The 20,855-nt window shown below is 37.4% G+C and overlaps 1 pseudogene; it reads right to left on the reverse strand.

The window, feature by feature from the left end:
- Positions 1 to 19,574: 19,574 nt before the first annotated feature.
- Positions 19,575 to 20,523, reverse strand: LOC110576560 (annotated as a pseudogene).
- Positions 20,524 to 20,855: the final 332 nt, after the last annotated feature.

Consider the following 20,855-nt stretch of genomic DNA (forward strand, 5'->3'; position numbering starts at 1 on the left):
CTCTTCCTTTGATTATCCTTTAGAAGTTGATGTTCCTAAAATTTCTGTCCTTGGCTCTTTTTAAAATTTTAATTCCAGTGTAGTTAATATACAGTGTTATATTAGTTTCAGGTGTACAATATAGTAATTCAACAATTCCATGTATTACTCAGTGCTCATCAAGCTAAGTGTACTCTTACTCGTCTTCACCTGTTTCACCCATCCCCCACCTACATCCTCTCCAGTAACCATCTGTTTGTTCTTTATAGTTAAAATCTTGTTTTTTTGATTTGCCTTCTTTTTTCCCCCCCCTTTTGTTCATTTATTTTGTTTCTTAAATTCAACATTTGAGTGAAATCATATGGTATTTGTCTTTATCTGACTGGCTTTTTTGCTTAGCATTATACTCTCCAGATCCATCCATGTTATTGAAAATGGCAAGCTTTCATTCTTTTTTATGGCTAAATAATATTTCATTGTGCATGTGTGTGTGTGTGTGTGTGTGTGTATGTACCACATCTTTTTAAGTTTTTATTTAAATTCTGGTTAGTTAACATACAGTGTAATATTAGTTTCAGGTATACAATATAGTGATTCAACACTTCCATACATTACCTGATACTAATCACAGGCGCACTCCTTAATCCCCATCACCTATTTAATCTATCCCCCCACCCACCTCCATTCTGGTAACCATCAGTTTGTTCTCTATAGTTAAGAGTCTGTTTCTTGGTTTGCCTCTCTCTGTCTTTCCCTCCTTTGCTCATATATTTTGTTCCTTAGATTTTATTTGTTTATTTTTTTTTAAGTAATCTCTATACCCAATGTGGGGCTTGAAATCACAACCCTGAGATCAAGAGTTGCATGCTGTACTGACTGAGCCAGCCAGACGCCCTGTTTTGTTTCTTAAATTCCACTTATGCATGAAATCATATGGTATTTGTCTTTCTCTGACTGACTTTTTTCACTTAGCATAATACTCTCTAGCTCCATCCATGTTGTTGCAATGACATGATTTCATTCTTTTTAATGGTTGAGTAATATTCCATTGTATATATATACCACATCTTCTTTATCCATTCATCAATCAGTGGACACTTATGCTTTTTCCATAATTTGGCTATTGTTGATAATGCTGCTATAAACATCAGGGTGCATGTCCCTTTGAATTAGTATTTTTGTATTCTTTGGGTAAATACCTAGTAGTTCATTGGATCATAGGGTAGTTCCATTCTTAACTTTTTGAGGAACCTCCATACTGTTTTCCAGAGTGGCTGTACCAGTTTGCATTCCAAGAGTGTAGAAGAGTTCCCCTTTCTCCACATCCTTGCCAACACCTGTTGTTTTCTTGCTTTATTGATTTTAGCCCTTCTGACAGGTGTGAGGTGATATCTCATTATAGTTTTGATTTGCATTTCCCTGATGATGTGATATTGAGCATCTTTTCATGTGTCTGTTGGCCATCTGTGTGTCTTTGGCAAAATGTCTATTCATGTCTTCTGTCCATTTTTAAATTGGTTTCTTTGATTTTTGGGTGTTGAGTTTTATAAGTTCTTTATATATTTTGGATACTAACCCTTTATTGGATATGTCATTTGCAATATCAGTAGGTTGTTTTTAATTTTGTTGACTGTTTCCTTTGCTGTGAAGAAGATTTTTACCTTGATGTAGTCCTAATAGTTTATTTTTGCTTTTTGTTTCCCTTACCTCAGGAGACATATCTAGAAAGATGTCATTATGGCCAATGTCAGAGAAATTACTGTCTTTGTTCTCTTCTAGGATTTTTATGATTTCAGGTCTCACATTTAAGTCCTTAATCCATCTTGATTTTATTTTTGTGTATGGTGTAAGAAAGTGGTCTGGTTTCATTCTTTTGTGTGTAGCTGTCCATTTTTCCCAACACCCTTAGTTAAAAGACTGTCAGACTGTCTTTTTTCCATTGCATATTCTTGCTTCCTTTGTGGAAGATTAATTGACCACATAATTGTGGGTTTATTTCTGGGCTTTCTATTCTGTTCCATTGATCTGTGTCTATTTTGTACCAGTACCATACTGTTTTGATTATTACAGCTTTGCAATATACCTTGAAGTCTGGAATTGTGATACCTTTTTTTTTCATTTTCAAGATTGCTTTAGGGCTATTTGGGATCTTTTGTGGTTCCATACAAATTTTAGGGTTTTTTTCTAGTTCTGTGGAAAAGGCTGTTTGTATTTTGATAGGGATTGCATTAAATCTGTAGGTTGCAAAAAAAAAATCTGTAGGTTGCTTTGGGTAGTATAGACATTTTAACAATACTTGTTCTTCCAATTCATGAGCATGGAGTATCTTTCCATTTGTTTGTATCATCTTTAATAATTTCTTTCATCAATTTCTTTCTAGTTTTATAGTTTTCAGAGTACAGGTCTTTCACCTTTTTTGGTTAGTATTTTATTATTTGTAGTGCAATTGTAAATGGGATTGTTTTCTCAATTTCTCTTTCTGCTCTTCATTATTAGTGTATAGAAATGCAATGGATTTCTCTATATTGATTTTGTATCCTGTGATCTTACTGAATTTATTTATCAGCTCTAGTAGTTTTTTGGAGGAATCTTTAGGTTTTACTATATAGAGTATCATGTCATCTGCAAACAGTGAAAGTTTTATTTCTTCCTTACCAGTTTGGATGCCTTTTATTTCTTTTTGTTGTCTGATTGCTGTGCTAGGACTTCCAGTACTACATTGAAATAAAGTGGGACAGTGGACATCCTTGTCTTTTTTCTGATCTTAGGGGAAAAGCTCTCAGTTTTCCCCCATTGAGTATGATGTCAGCTGCGGGTTTTTCCTATAAGGCCTTTATTATGTTGAAGTATGTTCCCTCTAAACCTACTTTGTTGAGGGTTTTTATCATGAATGGATGTTGTACTTTGTCAGATGCTTTTTGTGCCACTACTGAAATGATCATATAGTTTTTATCCTTTTTCTTATTGTTGTGATGTATTATGTTGATTGATTTGCAAATATTGAACCACCCTTGCATCCTGGGAATAAATCCCACTTGATTGTAGTAAATGATTTTTTTAAATGTATTATTGGATTCAGTTTGCTAATACTTTGTTGAAGATTTTTGCATCTATGTTCATCAGAGATATTGGCCTGTAGTTTTCTTTTTTAGTGGTGTCTTTATCTGCTTTTGTTATCAAGGTAATGCTGGCCTTACAGAATGAATTTGGAAGTTTTCCTTCCTGTTCTATTTTTTGGAAAAGTTTGAGAACAGGTAGAATCACCTTTGAAACTGTCTGGTCCTGGACTTGTTTGTTGGAATTTTTTTGATTACTGATTTAATTTTGTTGCTGGTGATCAGTCTGTTCAAATTTTCTATTTCTTCATGCTTAAGTTTTAGTAGGTTATGTGTTTCTAGGTTGTCCCATGTGTTGGCTTATATTTTTCATAATATTCTCTCACAATCTTTTGTATTTCTGTGGTGTCAGTTTTTATTTCTCCTCTTTCATTTATGATTTTTTTTTTGTCCCCCCCCCCCCCCACCACCTCTTTTTAAAGAGTCTGGCTAGAGTTTGTTGATCTTTCGAAAGAAGCAGCTCCTGGTTTCATTAGTCTGTTCTATTGTTTTTTTAGTCTCTATATAATTTATTTCTGCACTAATCTTTATTATTTCCTTCCTTCTGCTGGTTTGGGGTTTTGTTTGTTCTTTTTCTAGCTCCTTTTGGTGTAAGGTTAGGTTGTTTATTTGAGCTTTTTCTTGCTTCTTGAGGTAGGTCTGTATTGCTATAAACCTTCCTCTTAGAACTGATTTTGCTGCATCCCAAAGATATTGAACCATTGTGTTTTGGTTTTCATTTGTCTCCCTGTAATTTTTTATTTCTTCTTTGTTTTCTTGGTTGGCCCATTGATTGTTTTGTAGTATGTTACTTAACCTCCATGTATTCATGCTCTTTCCAGATTTTTTCTTGTGGTTGATTTCTAGTTTCATACATTGTGGTCAGAAAAGATACGTGGTATGACTTTGGTCTTTTTTAATTTGTTAAGACTTGTTTTGTGGCTTAATGTGATCTATTCTGAAGAATGTTCCATATGCACTTGAAAAGAATGTGTATTCTGCTGTTTTAGGATAGGATGTTCTGAATATGTCTTTTAAATCCATCTGGTCCAGTGTGTCATTCAAAGCCACTATTTCCTTGTTGATACTCTGTTTGATCTGTTTGTTGATATAAGTGGGGTGTTAAAGTCCCCTAGTATTATTGTATTACTATTAATTAGTTCCTTTATGTTTGTTATTAACTGGTTTATGTATTTGGGTGCTCCTTCTTTGTCTTGTTATGGTCTTTGTTTTTAAGTCTATTTTGTTCAATATAAGTATTTCTACCCTTTCTTTTGACAGCTATTTGCATGATAAATATTTCTCCATTCCCTCACTTTCATTCTACATGTGTCTTTAGGTCTGAAATGAGTCTCTTGTAGATAGCATATACATAGGTCTTGTGGGGTTTTTTTGGTAAAGATTTTGCTTATTTATTTATTTTAGAGAGATAGAGAGAGAAAGAGGAGCAGGAGGAGCAGAGGGAGAGGGACAAGCAGACTCCTCGCTGAGCATGGAGCCCAACATGGGCTCAATCTCATGACCCTGAGATTGCAACCTGAGCCGAAATCAAGAGTTGGTGTTTAACTGACTGAGCTACCCAGGCGCCCCAGTAAGTCATGTTTTTTATCCATTTTGTCACCCTCTGTCTTTTGATTGGAAGGTTTAGTCCATATACATTCAAAGTCATTATTGATATTGATATGCATTTATAGCCATTTTGTTACTTGTTTTGTGGTTGTTTTTGTAGTTCTTCTCTGAACCTTTCTTCTCTTGCTCTCTTCTCTCATGGTTTATTGGCTTTCTTTAATGATGTACTTGGATTCCTTTCTCCTTATTTTTTATATATCTATTATTATTTTTTTAAATTTGTGGTTACCGTTAGGTTTGTAATGTAACATCTTCTGCATATAGAAGTCTATATTACGTTGATGGTTGCTTGAGTTCAACCTGTTTTTACTCCTCTTCCCCCTATATTTTAGGTATATGGTGCCATACTTTACATCCTTTTATTTTGTGAGTTCCTTGACTGATTTTTACAGATACACTTATTTTTACTGCTTTTGTGCTTCCTACTTTTCTTACTATTACTTATGGTCTTTCCTTTCCACTCAGAGAGACACCTTTAACATTTCTTGTAGGCTTATTTAGTGGTCATGAACGCCTTTAGCTTTTGTTTGTCTGGGAAACTCTTTATCTCTCCTTCTAATCTGAAGAATAGCCTTGCTGAATAGACTATTCTTGGCTGCAGATTTTTTCCTTTCAGCACTTTGAATATATCATGCCACTTTCTCTGGCTTGTAACATTTCTGCTGAAAAATTTTCTGATAGCCTTATGGGGTTTCCCTTGTATATAACTGTCTTCTTTTTTCTTGATGCTTTAACAATTCTCTCTTTATCTTTACTTTTTGCCATTTTAATTACTATGTCTTGGTGTGGACCTCCTTGGGTTGATTTTGGGGGAGGGGAGTATCTCTGTGTTTTCTGGATCTAGATATCTGTTTCCTTCCCCAAATTAGGGAAGTTTTCACCTATTATGTCTTCACATGAATTTTCTGCCCCCTTTTCTCTCCCTTCTCCCGGGATCTCTGTAATGCATTGTTATTAGCTTTGATGGAATCACTAGTTTCCTAAGTCTATTTTCATTTTACATGATTTTTTTCCTCTCATCTGCTCAGCTTGATTACTTTCCATTATTCTGTCATCCAGGTCACTAATTCATTCTTCTGCTTTCTCTAATCTGCTTTTTATTCCATCTAGTGTATTTTTTTTCCATCTAGTGTATTTTTAATTTCATTTATTGTGTTCTTCATTTCTGATTGGTTCTTTTTTTATCTCTTTGTTAAGGGTCTCACTGATGTCTTCTGCTCTTTTTTCAAGTCCAATGAGTATCTTTATGATCATTACTTTAAATTCTCTATCAGGCATATTTTCAAAAATTTTTTATTGTTATGTTAATCACCATACATTACATCATTAGTTTTAGATGTAGTGTTCCATGATTCATTGTTTGTGCATAACACCCCGTGCTCCATGCAGAATGTGCCCTCTTTAATACCCATCACCAGGCTAACCCATCCTCCCACCCCCCTCCCCTCCAGAACCCTCAGTTTGTTTTTCAGAGTCCATCATCTCTCATGGTTCGTCTCCCCCTCCAATTTCCCTCCCTTCATTCTTGCCCTCCTTCTATCTTCTTCTTCTTTTTTTTTTCCTTAACATATATTGCATTATTTGTTTCAGAGGTACAGACCTGAGATTCAACAGTCTTGCACAATTCACAGCGCTTACCAGAGCACATACCCTCCCCAGTGTCTATCACCCAGTCACCCCATCCCTACCACCCCACCCCCACTCCAGCAACCCTCAGTTTGTTTCCTGAGATTAAGAATTCCTCATATCAGTGAGGTCATATGATACATGTCTTTCTCTGATTGACTTATTTCGCTCAGCATAACACCCTCCAGTTCCATCTACGTCGTTGCAAATGGCAAGATCTCATTCCTTTTGATGGCTGCATAATATTCCATTGTATATATATACCACATCTTCTTTATCCATTCATCTGCCGATGGACATCTTGGCTCTTTCCACAGTTTGGCTATTGTGGACATTGCTGCTATAAACATCGGGGTGCACGTACCCCTTTGGATCCCTACATTTGTATCTTTGGGGTAAATACCCAGTAGTGCAATTGCTGGATCGTATGGTAGCTCTATTTCCAACTTTTTGAGGAACCTCCATACTGTTTTCCAGAGTGGCTGCACCAGCTCTCATTCCCACCTACAGTGTAGGAGGGTTCCCCTTTCTCTGCATCCCTGCCAACATCTGTCGTTTCCTGACTTGTTAATTTTAGCCATTCTGACTGGTGTGAGGTGATATCTCATTGAGGTTTTGATTTGGATTTCCCTGATGCCGAGCGATGTTGAGCACTTTTTCATGTGTCTGTTGGCCATTTGGATGTCTTCTTTGGAAAAATGTCTGTTCATGTCTTCTGCCCATTTCTTGATTGGATTCTTTGTTCTTTGGGTGTTGAGTTTGATAAGTTCTTTATAGATTTTGGATACTAGCCCTTTATCTGATATGTCATTTGCAAATATCTTCTCCCATTCTGTCGGTTGTCTTTTGGTTTTGTTGACTGTTTCTTTTGCTGTGCAAAAGCTTTTTATCTTGATGAAGTCCCAATAGTTCATTTTTGCCCTTGCTTCCCTTGCCTTTGGCGATGTTTCTAGGAAGAAGTTGCTGCAGTTGAGGTCAAAGAGGTTGCTGCCTGTGTTCTCCTTTAGGATTTTGATGGACTCCTGTCTCACATTGAGGTCTTTCAACCATTTGGAGTCTATTTTTGTGTGTGGTGTAAGGAAATGGTCCAGTTTCATTCTTCTGCATGTGGCTGTCCAATTTTCCCAACACCATTTGTTGAAGAGACTGTCTTTTTTCCATTGGACATTCTTTCCTGCTTTGTCAAAGATTAGTTGACCATAGAGTTGAGGGTCCATTTCTGGGCTCTCTATTCTGTGCCACTGATCTATGTGTCTGTTTTTGTGCCAGTACCATACTGTCTTGATGATGACAGCTTTGTAATAGAGCTTGAAGTCCGGAATTGTGATGCCACCAGCTTTGCTTTTCTTTTTCAACATTCCTCTGCCTATTCAGGGTCTTTTCTGGTTCCATACAAATTTTAGGATTATTTGTTCCATTTCTTTGAAAAAGGTGGATGGTATTTTGATGGGGATTGCATTGAATGTGTAGATTGCTCTAGGTAGCATTGACATCTTCACAATATTTGTTCTTCTAATCCACGAGCATGGAACGTTTTTCCATTTCTTTGTGTCTTCCTCAATTTCTTTCATGAGTATTTTATAGTTTTCTGAGTATAGATCCTTTGCCTCTTTGGTTAGATTTATTCCTAGGTATCTTATGGTTTTGGGTGCAATTGTAAATGGGATCGACTCCTTAATTTCTCTTTCTTCTCTCTTGTTGTTGGTGTATAGGAATGCCACAGATTTCTGTGCATTGATTTTATATCCTGCCACTTGACTGAATTCCTGTATGAGTTCTAGCAGTTTTGGGGTGGAGTCTTTTGGGTTTTCCACATAAAGTATCATATCATCTGCAAAGAGTGAGAGTTTGACTTCTTCTTTTATCAGGCATATTATTTATATCCATTTTACTTAGGTCTTTTACTGTGGTTATGTCCTATTCTTTCATTTGGGAAATATTCCTCTGTCTCCTCATTTTGTCTAACTCTCTGTGTTTATTTCTATGTATTGGGAAAGGCAGCTACCTCTCCTGCTCTTGAAAGTAATGGGCTTATGACAAAGAGGTTCTGTAGGGCCCTGCAGTCCAGTGTTCCCTGTGCACCAGAACCTGGCACTTCAAGAGTGTTTCCTATGTGTGTTTTGTGCACCTTGCTGTTGTGTCCTGGCCACTTACCTTCAGTCCAATCATCTGCAGTAGCTCTGTTTGCCTGTTGTGGGCAGTGTTTGGTCCCCAGTTGGGGTGGGGTGTGAAGTTTTAACAAGGTTTGCCTTAATCTTCTGTGGGGCCACTGTCTTCACCAGGACCAAGGCCTCTAAAGTGTGCAAGTTGGGAGATGTGGTATTGGCAAGTTTTGCTCTAGTCTTCTCGGGGAGGGGACCCACAGCACCAGGACTGAGGCAAAAGTGACTGGAAAGGATGGATCTTGGTGTAAGCAGGTTAGGGAGTGAATTCTGTGCCACACTGGTTCCTACAGATGGCTGTGTGTTTGTGTTGGGGGGGTAGGGCAGGGAGATGACACCTGCCAGCTTCTTGGTTCCTAGAGGGGTTTCCCTGTGAAAAATGCCCTTCCTGGACATGCTCTGAGATGAGTAAACAAAGCTCCCTCCTGTGTGCCTCAGGCAGTTTGCAAACTGCAGCTTCTATGCTCTATCTCCATAGCCTGTTTGTTGTGCTGTTTTTTTAAGGGTGGAGACTCAGCTTCCTGTCATCTTCTAGGCTCTCCCAGAGGCAAGCTTGCTGATTTTTAAAATTCTAGGCTTTAAGTCCTGCTGGCTGTAAAAACTCATGAAATTTGGCCCCTGTTCCTTTTAAAGCCAAATGATTTGAGGATTCGTCTTCCCTGTCTGAGCTCCCTCTTGTGAGAGTCTTTTTCTCTTCCTTCTTCACACCCATGGCTCCCTCCCTCCTCTGGGCAGCCATAGTCTTATGTTTAGCTCTCCCCCCTCCCCCACCACCATGTCTCCTACCCCTTTGTCATGACCTTTTCTCTACCCTCAGTTGTTGAGTTTGTTCTGCCAGTCTTTGGGTCATTTTCTGGGTTACTTACACTGATATGAGTGTTACCTAGCTGTATCTGGGATACAAGGTGAGCTTAGGGCCCTCTTACTCTGCCATCTTCCCAGCCGCTCTTCCCACTGTTTTCTGTCCTTGGCTCTCCTATGTTTTCATTCCACACATCCTTCTTGGGTGATCTCACCTACACCCATGATTTCAGTTGCCTTTTCTATGATGTAAGTCTTAAATCCAAGTTTCTAACCTAGATTTCTCTCTATGTCTGGGCTTATATAACCACTACCTCTTAGGAATCTCCCTTTCAGTGTCCTGAAGGCAAAACTAACTTAACATATCCCAAACCAAACTGATTATCTTACTCCAAATCTATTCTTCCTCCTCTCCTTACTATCTTAGTAATTTGGTCATCATCCACCTCAGTATTCGAGGTGTTCTTGACTTTTCTCTTTTTTTCTTTTAAAGATTTATTTATTTATTCGAGAGAGAGAGCACCAGTGGGAGGAAGGGGCAGAGAGAGAGAGAGAGAATCTCAAGCAGACTCCCTGCTGAGGGTAGAGGCCAATGCAGGGCTCAATCCCATGACCCTGAGATCATGACCTGAGCTGAAATAAAGAGTTGGACACTTAACTGGCTGAGCCACCCAGGTGTCCCAACTTTTCTCTTTCTCTCCCCATGGTCATAACTAATCATTTACCAAGTTCTATCACTCTATTTCCTAAATATCTCCAGAATTTGGCTATTTTCCCCATCCCTGATGCTGCTTTCCTAATTAAGGCCACATTTATATCTTTGTCTGAACTATTGTAATACTTTCTTGTGTTTCCATCTCTAGTCTTGTCTTTCATACATTTTCTATACTGCAGGAAGAATATGCTTTACAAAAAGCACATTTCCTTTTGTCATTCTCTTGCCAGGTAAACAATAGCTAGGGAATATAGATACCATCCCTGCATTCAGGGAACTTGGGTATAGTGAGGGATACAGACAAATAAATGACCAAGTACGATTCAGAGTGTGATAGAGCAAGTATAGTGCATTAAAGAGATTGGCAGACATTCAACTGAACTTGATTCAAGATATCAAGAAAATTTGAGAGGAGATGATGTCTAAGTTGAGATCTGCAGGAAGAGTAGGAATTACAATGATGAAGGGAAGAATGGGAACGAGTGTTCCTGGCTGAGAGTGCATGAAGGAAGATGTAAAGAAGGCAAAGGATTGTAGGAAATGAAAGAAGTTTTGTAGGTTAGAAAACTTTAGGTTGGAAATGAAGAGGTACACCAGAGCCACATCACATAGGCTCCCGTTTGTCGTGTTAAGGACTCTGTGCTGTTGGGAACCAGTGAAGTGATTTTTGTTGGGAGGAAACATGATCAGATTTGCATATTAGAAAGAACACCCTGGGAAATGCTTTGGTTGAGAGGGCTGACTTGGAATCAGGGTGACCAGTTAGCAAGCTCTTGCATTAATCCAGGTAAGAGATGATATTGATGTGGACATTTGGAATGGAGGAAGTTGAATGGATTTGAGAATTGTTTTAAAGTAGAATGGACTTGTCATAGTTGAATGCAGAGGTTGAGGGAGAGGAAAGAACTGAGGAAAATTTTATATTATTCAGTTAATTAAGCTATCTATTTCAATAGTTATCTATTTAGAACATAAAGTTATTGTGTATTTATGTAAGTATGTATGCACATTAGTGACAAGAAAATGTATGGTGTTTTGTAGGTTGTTATTTTTTTTTTTCCAAATAATCTACATCTGTTGTAGGTCTAAAGATCTAAACTCCCTTGAATAGACTTTACTGTTTACTTGGTACAAGCTAGTAAATGTAGACCTAGTGCCTGGGTCAATTTATTTCTTTCTATGAGTCTAACTTCTCATTTCCTACTGGGATTCATGACTAAAACATCTCACTTCTAGTCAACATTTTTTTCTATCCTAAGCATAAAACTACATGTTTGGTTCTATCAGCTTTCCTTAGCTACATAAGGGTGTTTCTACTGTGGAATTTGCACTACAAAGCAATTCAAAACTTTCAAATTTTCTGTTTGTAGTGTAGTAGATCTCAGTAGGGTAAAAGGACTTGCTGATTTTAGGTTCAGTTTTATTTGGTCACTTTTTATCAAATGAATTTATGTCTACTGACTAAACACGTCAGTTTACTATCTGAATAAAAAACATACCATGAAAATAGCATTCTTTGAGTTTGAAGATCTGATTTAAAAGTTTATCATTTCATCACTAAGACATGAAAAGAGAATCATTGCTCATTTTTGCAGAAGAGGTTTGGAAACTCATAGTTTTGGACTCTCATATTCTTTTATATGGACTTTGCAAAAATAATAATCTTACAATCACTATTCCCTAAATTATTTCTAATATTTGTTAAGTTGATGTGTGGTTGGATATAGTATTGTTAAACAAAAGTAGCTTTATTTATATTTAGGAAATCAAGGAAAATTTAATATTAATTTTTTTATATGTTATAGAGTACATTTTAAATCTTCCTCATAAAAAATTTCTTTTTAATTGAAGAGAAAAATTTCTTCTCCTCCCAAAAGGAATCCTCTCTGTTCTCAGTTGTTTTTTAAAATCTTGAACCTGTCAGTGAAATTGTGTAATCTAGTAATAACATGCCTAAGGCTTATTGCCTTTTCTTGGGCAACAGTATCCACAAATGATGTGCTCGATCGATTTTAATCACATTGTTTTTACAGTTCCGTTGCAAGGTTTTGAAAACTCACCAAGTAAATAAATCTGTGGATACAGATACCTCCTTTCTCTGAAAATTTAACTATTTACATATTATTCCTTTTTGATCAGTTGTTAAGGTAATATGTAAACTAGTAATATTTTGAGAGATTATTTGGCCCTTGCTAGTCTAAAACATTCTGCCTGATATTCAGCATTACCTATTTAAAAAATAAAATTCTTATAAAGGTGATATTTGAGTGCCTGTAGAATTCAGAATTTAACATATAACTAATTGTGTATGGGCTACTCCAGCAAGCCATTCCCTCAACAACTCAGCTGCATACATTTAGAGCAAGCTCTTGTAATTGTATTCTAAGCTAGCTATGAGCTAATTAGATGACAATTTGTATCTTGGAACCCATGTAGAACAATATTTGGAGCATTAGACTGAGAGATTGTTACTGACTGATAAAGTAATTTTCTGATGCTACCATCCATTGGGTTTTGACAGAGTTTCATAATAATAATAAAAACTTCAATTTATTATCAGTACTTTACATACATTATATCCTATCCTTATAACAATTCTGCCATGTGAGTATATAAACATAATCTGTGTATATACTTTGCATATGAGGAAGCTGAGACCAGATAGGTTAAGTCACTGGTGGGGAATTGGAACCTTGGTCTAACAGTAAAGCTTGGGTTCTTTTTCATTACCAAGGGCAAACACATTTCATCTGAAATTTTCTGTACAGGTAAAATGGAATCATTCTGAGACTTGTGAGATTTTAATGCTTGTAAATTGTTTAGAAATTTGGGGTCCTTAGATCCCAAATGGTAGAACACTGGTACCCTATTTTTTGGGTCTGATATAGCTTTGTTTGTCATAGTGCTAAATTTGGAGTAGGGTGTGTGTGTGTGTGTGTGTGTGTGTACCTGTGTGTATAAAATAAATAACTTAATATTTTATGTGGGATTTATAGTGGGAAACTTTCTTTGGTATTTGTTGTTACTTTGGAACTAATTAGATCTATGCCATTTACATTGCAACACTGACTCTGGTGAATTTGTCACTAAATTCTAATTTGTTCATATGGCAGTAGATTTTGATTGATTATACTGACTGGAGCCTATTCTTCATGCTTTTGAGCTTTATAGTTTATATTTTCAGCATACACTACCCTGTGTCCTCTCCACTGCTGGAGGAGGTAGTGTTGGCGTTTTGGCCACTCTCTCATCACTCCAGATCTGTGGCCGATTACTGTCAGGGTTGGAAGTGCTCACCTAAGATGATTCTACTGTAGGAGCCCTTTCTTTTTGCAGGTCTCTCAGAATGAGAACCTCGTGTCCCACTCTACCCCATCTGTCTTTTGTGCTTGGTGGAGCCACTATTCTTCAGTAAAGACACCTCGTTTAGCCCTGATCTTTTCTGGAAGTGCTTTTTCTGTCTTCTTGTCTTAACCCGGATGGGGCCTTCTCACTCCCATTGTTCTTGCCTTCAAATGGAAATCACCTTTTTCTATTCCTCTGGAACCGTAGACTCTGGGACCTCGCATATGCCATTGTCTCTGTCTGGAAAGCTTTTCCTTGACTTGTTCACCAGGTGAACTCCAATTCATTCTTTAAGACTTAGTTTGAATATTACCTGTCCCATGAAACCTTCTGTGACCTTTCCCTCAGCAAGTCAGTAATAATGATTTTTTTTTAAAGATTTTTATTTGTATTTATTAGAGAGAGAGAGTACAAGTGGGCAGAGAGGCAGGCAGAGGGAGAGGGAGAAGCAGGCTTCCCGCTGAGCAGGGAGCCCGATGCGGGACTCGATCCCAGGACCCTGGGATCATGACCTGAGCTGAAGGCAGCCGCTTAACCGACTGAGCCACCCAGGCGCCCCAGTAATAATGATTTTTAAAGCAATAATATATTTACCAGGCAAAGTACTAGACATTTTACAAGTGTTATCTAGTTAGTCCTCACAAAAGTCATTTAAGATAGTTAACCCCACTATTATTTCCACTTTACATGTGGAGGAACTGAGCTAGTAAGTGGTGGAAAGTAGAGTTTGAATTCTGGTCTCTCTCATTCTAAAAATTTTTTGTTTCCCACTAGACTATGTTACTTCCTTGATCACTCCCTCTTTTGTATCACTTTTGTACTTTGTACATACCTGTCATTATCTTTATCATAATCATTGTTAGGCCCATGTCCTGATAATAGCTTTATCCCCAATACCCAATACAATCCTTGATATGTAATAAGTATTCAAAAAATGTTTGTTGGATACATACATAAACTATTAGATGATGAGATTCTCAGTTGGCCTGTTCTCCTACTTGGACCGCTGGTGCTTTTTGCTTATTGCCCTTTGGATACTCTTTTTGGCCAGACTTACAGAACCCTAGCAATTAAGTACCTTTTAGGTCTTATTTCCCCAATCTTTCCTAGCTTGCTGAAATTAACAGCCATGACACATCGATTCCTGAGATATGATATTCTAAATGCTTTTGTCTGGCTATGAATCTGGGGTTTGTGTGCTACAGATAAATGGCTCATCACTAGGAGTGAAGAAAACAGATTCTTCCAGAAAATAAATATCCTTATTTGAGCTCATTTGGCTAGGGATCCTGAGAAGGTTAACATATTTCATATGATTTGTTTGTTTGACTGTGACATACATGTTTTATTATGAAGGAAAGAATGAACCCATTATTGCTAATTATACCATCTGCCAAAAATAGTGATCTTTTGTTGAATATAAGGATCTTAGTAATAAGGTTTATTATGACCAAGGACTATAGTTGTTGGGAACTGGTCTTAGCCAGCAGAAACCCTTTGAATTTGACAATATGGTCCATCCCTCAAATAAATACTTATGTGTTTATATCCTTTCAGACTCCTGAAAACCACAGTCTTGAGTAGAACATAAATATGGGAGTACAGTTATAACTTCTTGTCTGATAGGGAACCTTTTAGAAGCAGGTGGAAATTTAGAGGATTGGGGTCAGGCCTAGTGTGGGGGTTTTGGTGTTTTGCTCTAGGAAGAGAGCTTCAAGGTAGAGTGAGAGTTTGGTTGTAGTACATTTTTTTGGCCAGGAGACTTCCACAAAGATTTTCTGATTTTGTTTACATGATAGGCCACTGGTTCTCTCACACTAGGTAACTGCATTGGGTATTCTATTTGTAAGCTCTAAGACATTGTTTCCATCAATTAGTAAATGACTTTCAATCAATAATCCTTATTTAATGGAGACCTTCTACTGGACACAAGATGACAAGGTGAATAGAACATAGTTCCTGCCCTGGAGGGGCTCACAGTTAAGAGAAGTAGTCTTTGTTGTTGTTTTCTGTTATTAAATTAATATGATTTCTGCAGAAACTTGAAAATGGGGATCATGGAATCTGTTGTTGGTGTTTTGTTGTAGACTGTTTGGAGTTGCTGAGTTTGCAGAGATCTGGCCACACGACGAAAGTTTCCCGGATACGTCTAAATTGTGTTTCTGGTATTGGAACATGATCTTGAGGGTCAGAATGCCTTTTCTAATATGGTCTGAAACATCTGGGTTGGAGCATTATATCACATGTTTTCTTAGCTAACTAAATAGGTTCATGGAAAGTTACTGGCTTTGGAAACTTCCTCTTTTTTAGGACTTCTGGGAATATTTGACACACAGGAAAGATACTCAAACCACACAATTTTATTTATATTAACATATTTTATTAATGCAAAGTTATTAATTAGTGCTTGATAAATGAAGCTAGCAGACCTTTCACATTTACCATCAAATTCTTAATCTTATTGATCCGTTGCTAATTGGATTAAGATTGCCGAATACATATTTACTTTTTTTTTTAAGCTTTATTCTCTTATGAAATTTCAATTATATAATATAATGTTATCAACTATAGTCACCATGTTATACATTAGATTCTCAGACCTTATTCATCTTCTCAGTGAAAGTTTGTATCCAATAAGTGAGGTGATGGATGCGTTAATTAACTTGATGGGAGAACCCTTTCACAATGTATAGGTATATCAAATTATCACGTTGCATACTTTAAGTATCTTCTAATTTTATTTGTCAATTGTACCTCAGAAGAGCTGGAAAAAAACATTCCTGAGTACAAGAAGACTATTTTCTCTTAAGCATCCTGGATGGAACACAGCTGAGTGTTCATGCCACAATCCTCAGTGTGGTTCTACTTCTCTTCTAGAGTCTATTGGCAGTGTTGTTTATTTTGACTGCCTTAGATACAGGTGGGCCCATTTGCTAACTCTTCACCTGTTATTCTCTGATTTCATGAGTGGGAAGGAAGTCTTTTTCCTTTTTCTTATAATACCTTTTCTTCTATACTTTATTTATTAGCTTTTTCTTTCCTAGCCAGGGCCACTACCCCTTAGCACATCCAGCCTTCCAGCGCATCCCCTTCCTTTTCATTATTACCCTGAGTCCATGGTAAATTCTGCTCTGTTATAGGTGAAGTTCAGATTGGCTGAGGTGAATTTGGGGGCTGTAACTAGTTTGGCCTGGTCTGTGGTAGGAAAACCCAGGATCCCCATTATAATATTGAACCTCCCCAATGGAGGTGAGGTCAACTGCCTCTTGGTTCCTTTAAATGTCTGCTTCACCTCAGTTGATCATTAGGAGTGATTCATCTTTATAGACTTTTATGGCTAGAAGGAACCTGAAGACATCCTAGGCTATGCTTAAACACCTTCTATGGTTTCCTGCCAGCTGATCTTCTAGCCTCTTCTTGGACACTTCTAGTGACTGAGAGATAGTCTCTCCTTTTATCTTTGACAGTTCTAAAGGTTAGGAAGCCCTTTTATATTAGATTGGCGTGCACTCCCTTTTTGAATCACACAGAAGCCTAATTCCTTGTGCCTAACCAATCCTCTTCATATTTATAAAGAGAGCCCTCACATTCTTTTTGAGACATCCCTCTTTCATATGACCCATCTCTTTACTTTAATGACTCTTCCTATACACCTGCCTATTTTTCTGCCTAAGTAATTTGTGATTCTGGCTCTTTCCCACAAAATGAACACTCAGAAATTTTCGTTTTGTACAAGGATGGGCCTGTGCTGGCAGAAAGGTACCTGACTTGAGGTTGCCTATAATGTACAGGGAAAAAAAAGACACTGGATAACAACAGGAAAAAAATCAGGGAGAGGTTTCTTGGTTTTGTCCAGGCTCTTCAAGCCAAACTTTCTTAGTGAAATCTCTGTTCGTAACTTAAACTGTCAGTGGGACCACATTTAAGATGGTCTTCCAGATTACAGCTCAATCAATGAGGTATATTATGCAAATTAAAATAGGAAAAAACATAATAGTATATATCAGCTATTAAACACTTTTTAAACATCTCTGTAATGATGTAAATTTTGAACACACTGTAAATCCTCTTATTAGACAACATAGACTCATTTCCCTAATCATGCCCTTAATGGAAATAGTAAACAAGTGCTGGTCTCCTTTAAAATATAACACTATGATCTAGGAACCTCATTTGGCCCCTCTTTAGGCTCTGTAAGCATGTTGGGAAAACAAGTAGTTGAAAGTGAATATACAGTCATTCAGCTTGGTCTGCATAATGTCAGACAATCCATAGTTTTTTTTCTTCACTTGAATAGAATACATTTTTGACTGAATTGACTGACTGTTTAGGTTCCTTGCAGACACAGTCTTAGCAAAGAAAACTAAAAATTGCTTTTGGGGAAGAAAATTGTAGCTAGTTATATCTCATAAAACCATTCTTGTGTTCATTTTCTTGAGGAAATTGCTGTGAGTGTATCTTCTAGGGCCAATATGTAAGAGACCTTTTTATGCTTAAATAAAAGCTCAGAGATTTTCTGTATCAGAGTTGTTCCATTGACTTGTCTTAGTTCTGAGAATAAAATGAAAACCTCTAGTCAAAAGAAAGCTCACACTTCAGTTAAATACTGACATAATTTGAACTTACTTTATTTGTTTACATTATTAGCCTAATACCCATGTTGTCCAGTCTTTGGAGACACAAAGAAACACTATTACGGCAGAAGCTTCTTTGATTTTCTAATACATCTTTTTATACCTCAGGTCCTGTTTAAACATAAGTCCATGATTCCATAGAAAAAGAGTTATTCATCTTTGAGTTTACATAAAGATAGGTTTGCAATGCTTGATTAATTTTGTGCCTCTAAAATATGAATGACATCATTTGGCCTGCTAGATAGTAGATTTATTTTAGTAACAAATCTTTCAGATCAATTCATAAATGAGAAAGAAATAAATGTGAGTAAACATTTGTTCTATTTTGGTTTTTAAGCTAAAATGATTAGAATCCAGCCAGCCAAAAAGAAATTAAATTTGAAATCTAATTCTTGTCAAGAAATTTTGCATGCAGCTATTCAACCCATTGTTTTAGAATCGCTGTGGTGAGAAAGTAGAACATTACTTTGGCAGATGTGTGGTTGGTAGGTTGGAGAGTGGAAAAGAAACTCAGTGAGTAATAGGAACTCCTGTGCCTTCTGAGTATAGCTCCTAAATCCATGTAGGGCAACGGATAAATCAGAAACTGGAGCAAGAAAATACTCGGAAGTCTACATCAGTGTCAGTGATATGATGAAAATATTATTTATTTTGAGAAATTGAAGGAAAAATTTAAGGAAATGCTTTCTGAGCAGAGCTGAGAAAAATACAGTTGTTTTTAGATCCACAAAAAAGGCCATCTTGAAAATGGGAAATCTAATATGTACCAATATGTAGATAGATATATAGTAAAACTTGAAGGATATGGTAAGCATGCTTTTAGGAGTACTGTTTATAATGAAGGAACTCAGATACACTTTATTTTTTTTTTCAAGAGAATATTAAATTGTTTATTGATTACACATGATAATGGATATACAAGCTTTAATCCCATCTATAATTTTATCTGATACCATAATTCAATTTAGATATATTGCATAGGATGTGCCAACAATCATATTAATAACCAAATAAACTCCAGGACTTTGCTTGGGTGACCCTTTTAATGGTGAACTCCAGGTCACAACCCATTAACTGTCAGTTCAACTACACCAGGGTTTGTAGAGACAATGGCTTCTGTGCCCAAGCAGGTTGCAAATCAATTTCGAATGGAACCTGGCATCACCCTGAAGGAATTCTAACTTCACACTGTTGGGGTAGTATACCAAGATGGCTTCAGAGTAGACTAACTTTACACAGCACATTTAAAAAAAGACACATTTATTCAGCGTAATGATCAGACTATTACATTTAGCAATTAACAGCATGGGTGCAAAAAAAAAACCAAAAAACTACATTAAAACCCTTTGTTGGAATGCTTTCCACTTTCCACGGAACAGAAACTAAAATAACCTGTTATACAATTAGTCACAAATACAGTCCTCGAGTTTTTTGCCCATACACATGAGTATTGCCTAACGTCTTCTTTGTAGCAGCTAGGCCCTGCTACCACTGTGCTTGGCCGAGTTCACAAATCTGTTGTAACCTGTAGCTTCCCTGTCACTTCTCTGGCTCTCCTCTCCTGCTAAGCTTTGTTTCCTGGCAGTAATTAAAACCTTCTGCTGCTACCATAGCTACTGCTGCTGCTGGAACCACCACAGCTACCTTGGTTTCGTGGTTTGGCAAAGTATTGGCCTCCACCACCATAGGGGCCAGAGCTTCTGCCTCCAAAATTTCCTCCTTTCATGGGTCCAGATTGAGGATTGATTGTTGTAATTGCCAAAATCATTATAGCTTCCACCACCCCCAAAGTTGCTTCCATCATTACCAAATCTGTTATAGCCATCCGCACTGCCACCATATCCACCACCACCTCGACTGCCACCAAAGCCACCTCGACCACTGAAGTTCCGTCCACGACCAAAGTTGTCGTTCCCACCAAAACCACCTCCACGACCACCACCAAAGTTTCCAGAACCACTTCGACCTCTTTGGCTGGATGAAGCACTAGCCATCTCTTGCTTAGATAGGGCTTTCCTTACTTCACAGTTGTGGCCATTCACAGTATGGTATTTTTGAATGACAGTCTTGTCTACAGAGTCATCAGATGTTACAAAAGCAAAACCTCTCTTTTTGCCACTGCCTTGGTCAGTCATCTCAATCACTTCAATTTTCCCATACTGTTCAAAATAATCTCTTAGATGATGTTCTTCAGTGTCTTCTTTAATGCCACCAACAAAAATCTTTTTCACAGTTAAGTGGGCATGAGGTCTTTGAGAATCTTCTCTTGAAACAGCCCTCTTTGGTTCAACTCTTCCATCCACCTTGTGTGGCTTTGCATTCATGGCTGCATCCACCTCCTCCACAGTGGCATACGTGACAAACCCAAAGCCTCTGGAGCGCTTGGTGTTTGGATCTCTCATTACCACACGGTCCATAAGCATTCCCCATTGCTCAAAATGGCTCCTCAGACTCTCATCGATTGTTTCAAAGCTCAAACCTCTGATGACGAGCTTCCGCAACTGTTCAAGCTCTTTGGGAGACTCTGACTTAGACATGACGGCGGTGGGAGGGGAGACTTTAACGATGCTTACTCGGCGGCGTCCATGGGCAGAAAGCTCAGATACACTTTAAATAAACCTTCACATTATGAACTCTTCTTTCAGTTTCTTATAAAAAGTACTATAAAGTCAGTATTCTTAATGCATGCATAAAACAATGCCTTACACATCTTACGTGGGACTTTTCTACACTTGCAGAGAGAAAGTACTATTTTTCCTATACAGAAAAGCTGTTATTTGCAGATCTACTCAACTGCTCTGAGTCATTGATGGTTACAGGCTTTATATTTAACTTGAAATGCAAAGCATTTTCTTCTAAGGCCTGAAGT

This window comes from Neomonachus schauinslandi, chromosome 11 (assembly GCF_002201575.2).
Source record: "Neomonachus schauinslandi chromosome 11, ASM220157v2, whole genome shotgun sequence".
In the NCBI taxonomy this organism is placed as follows: Eukaryota; Metazoa; Chordata; class Mammalia; order Carnivora; family Phocidae; genus Neomonachus; species Neomonachus schauinslandi.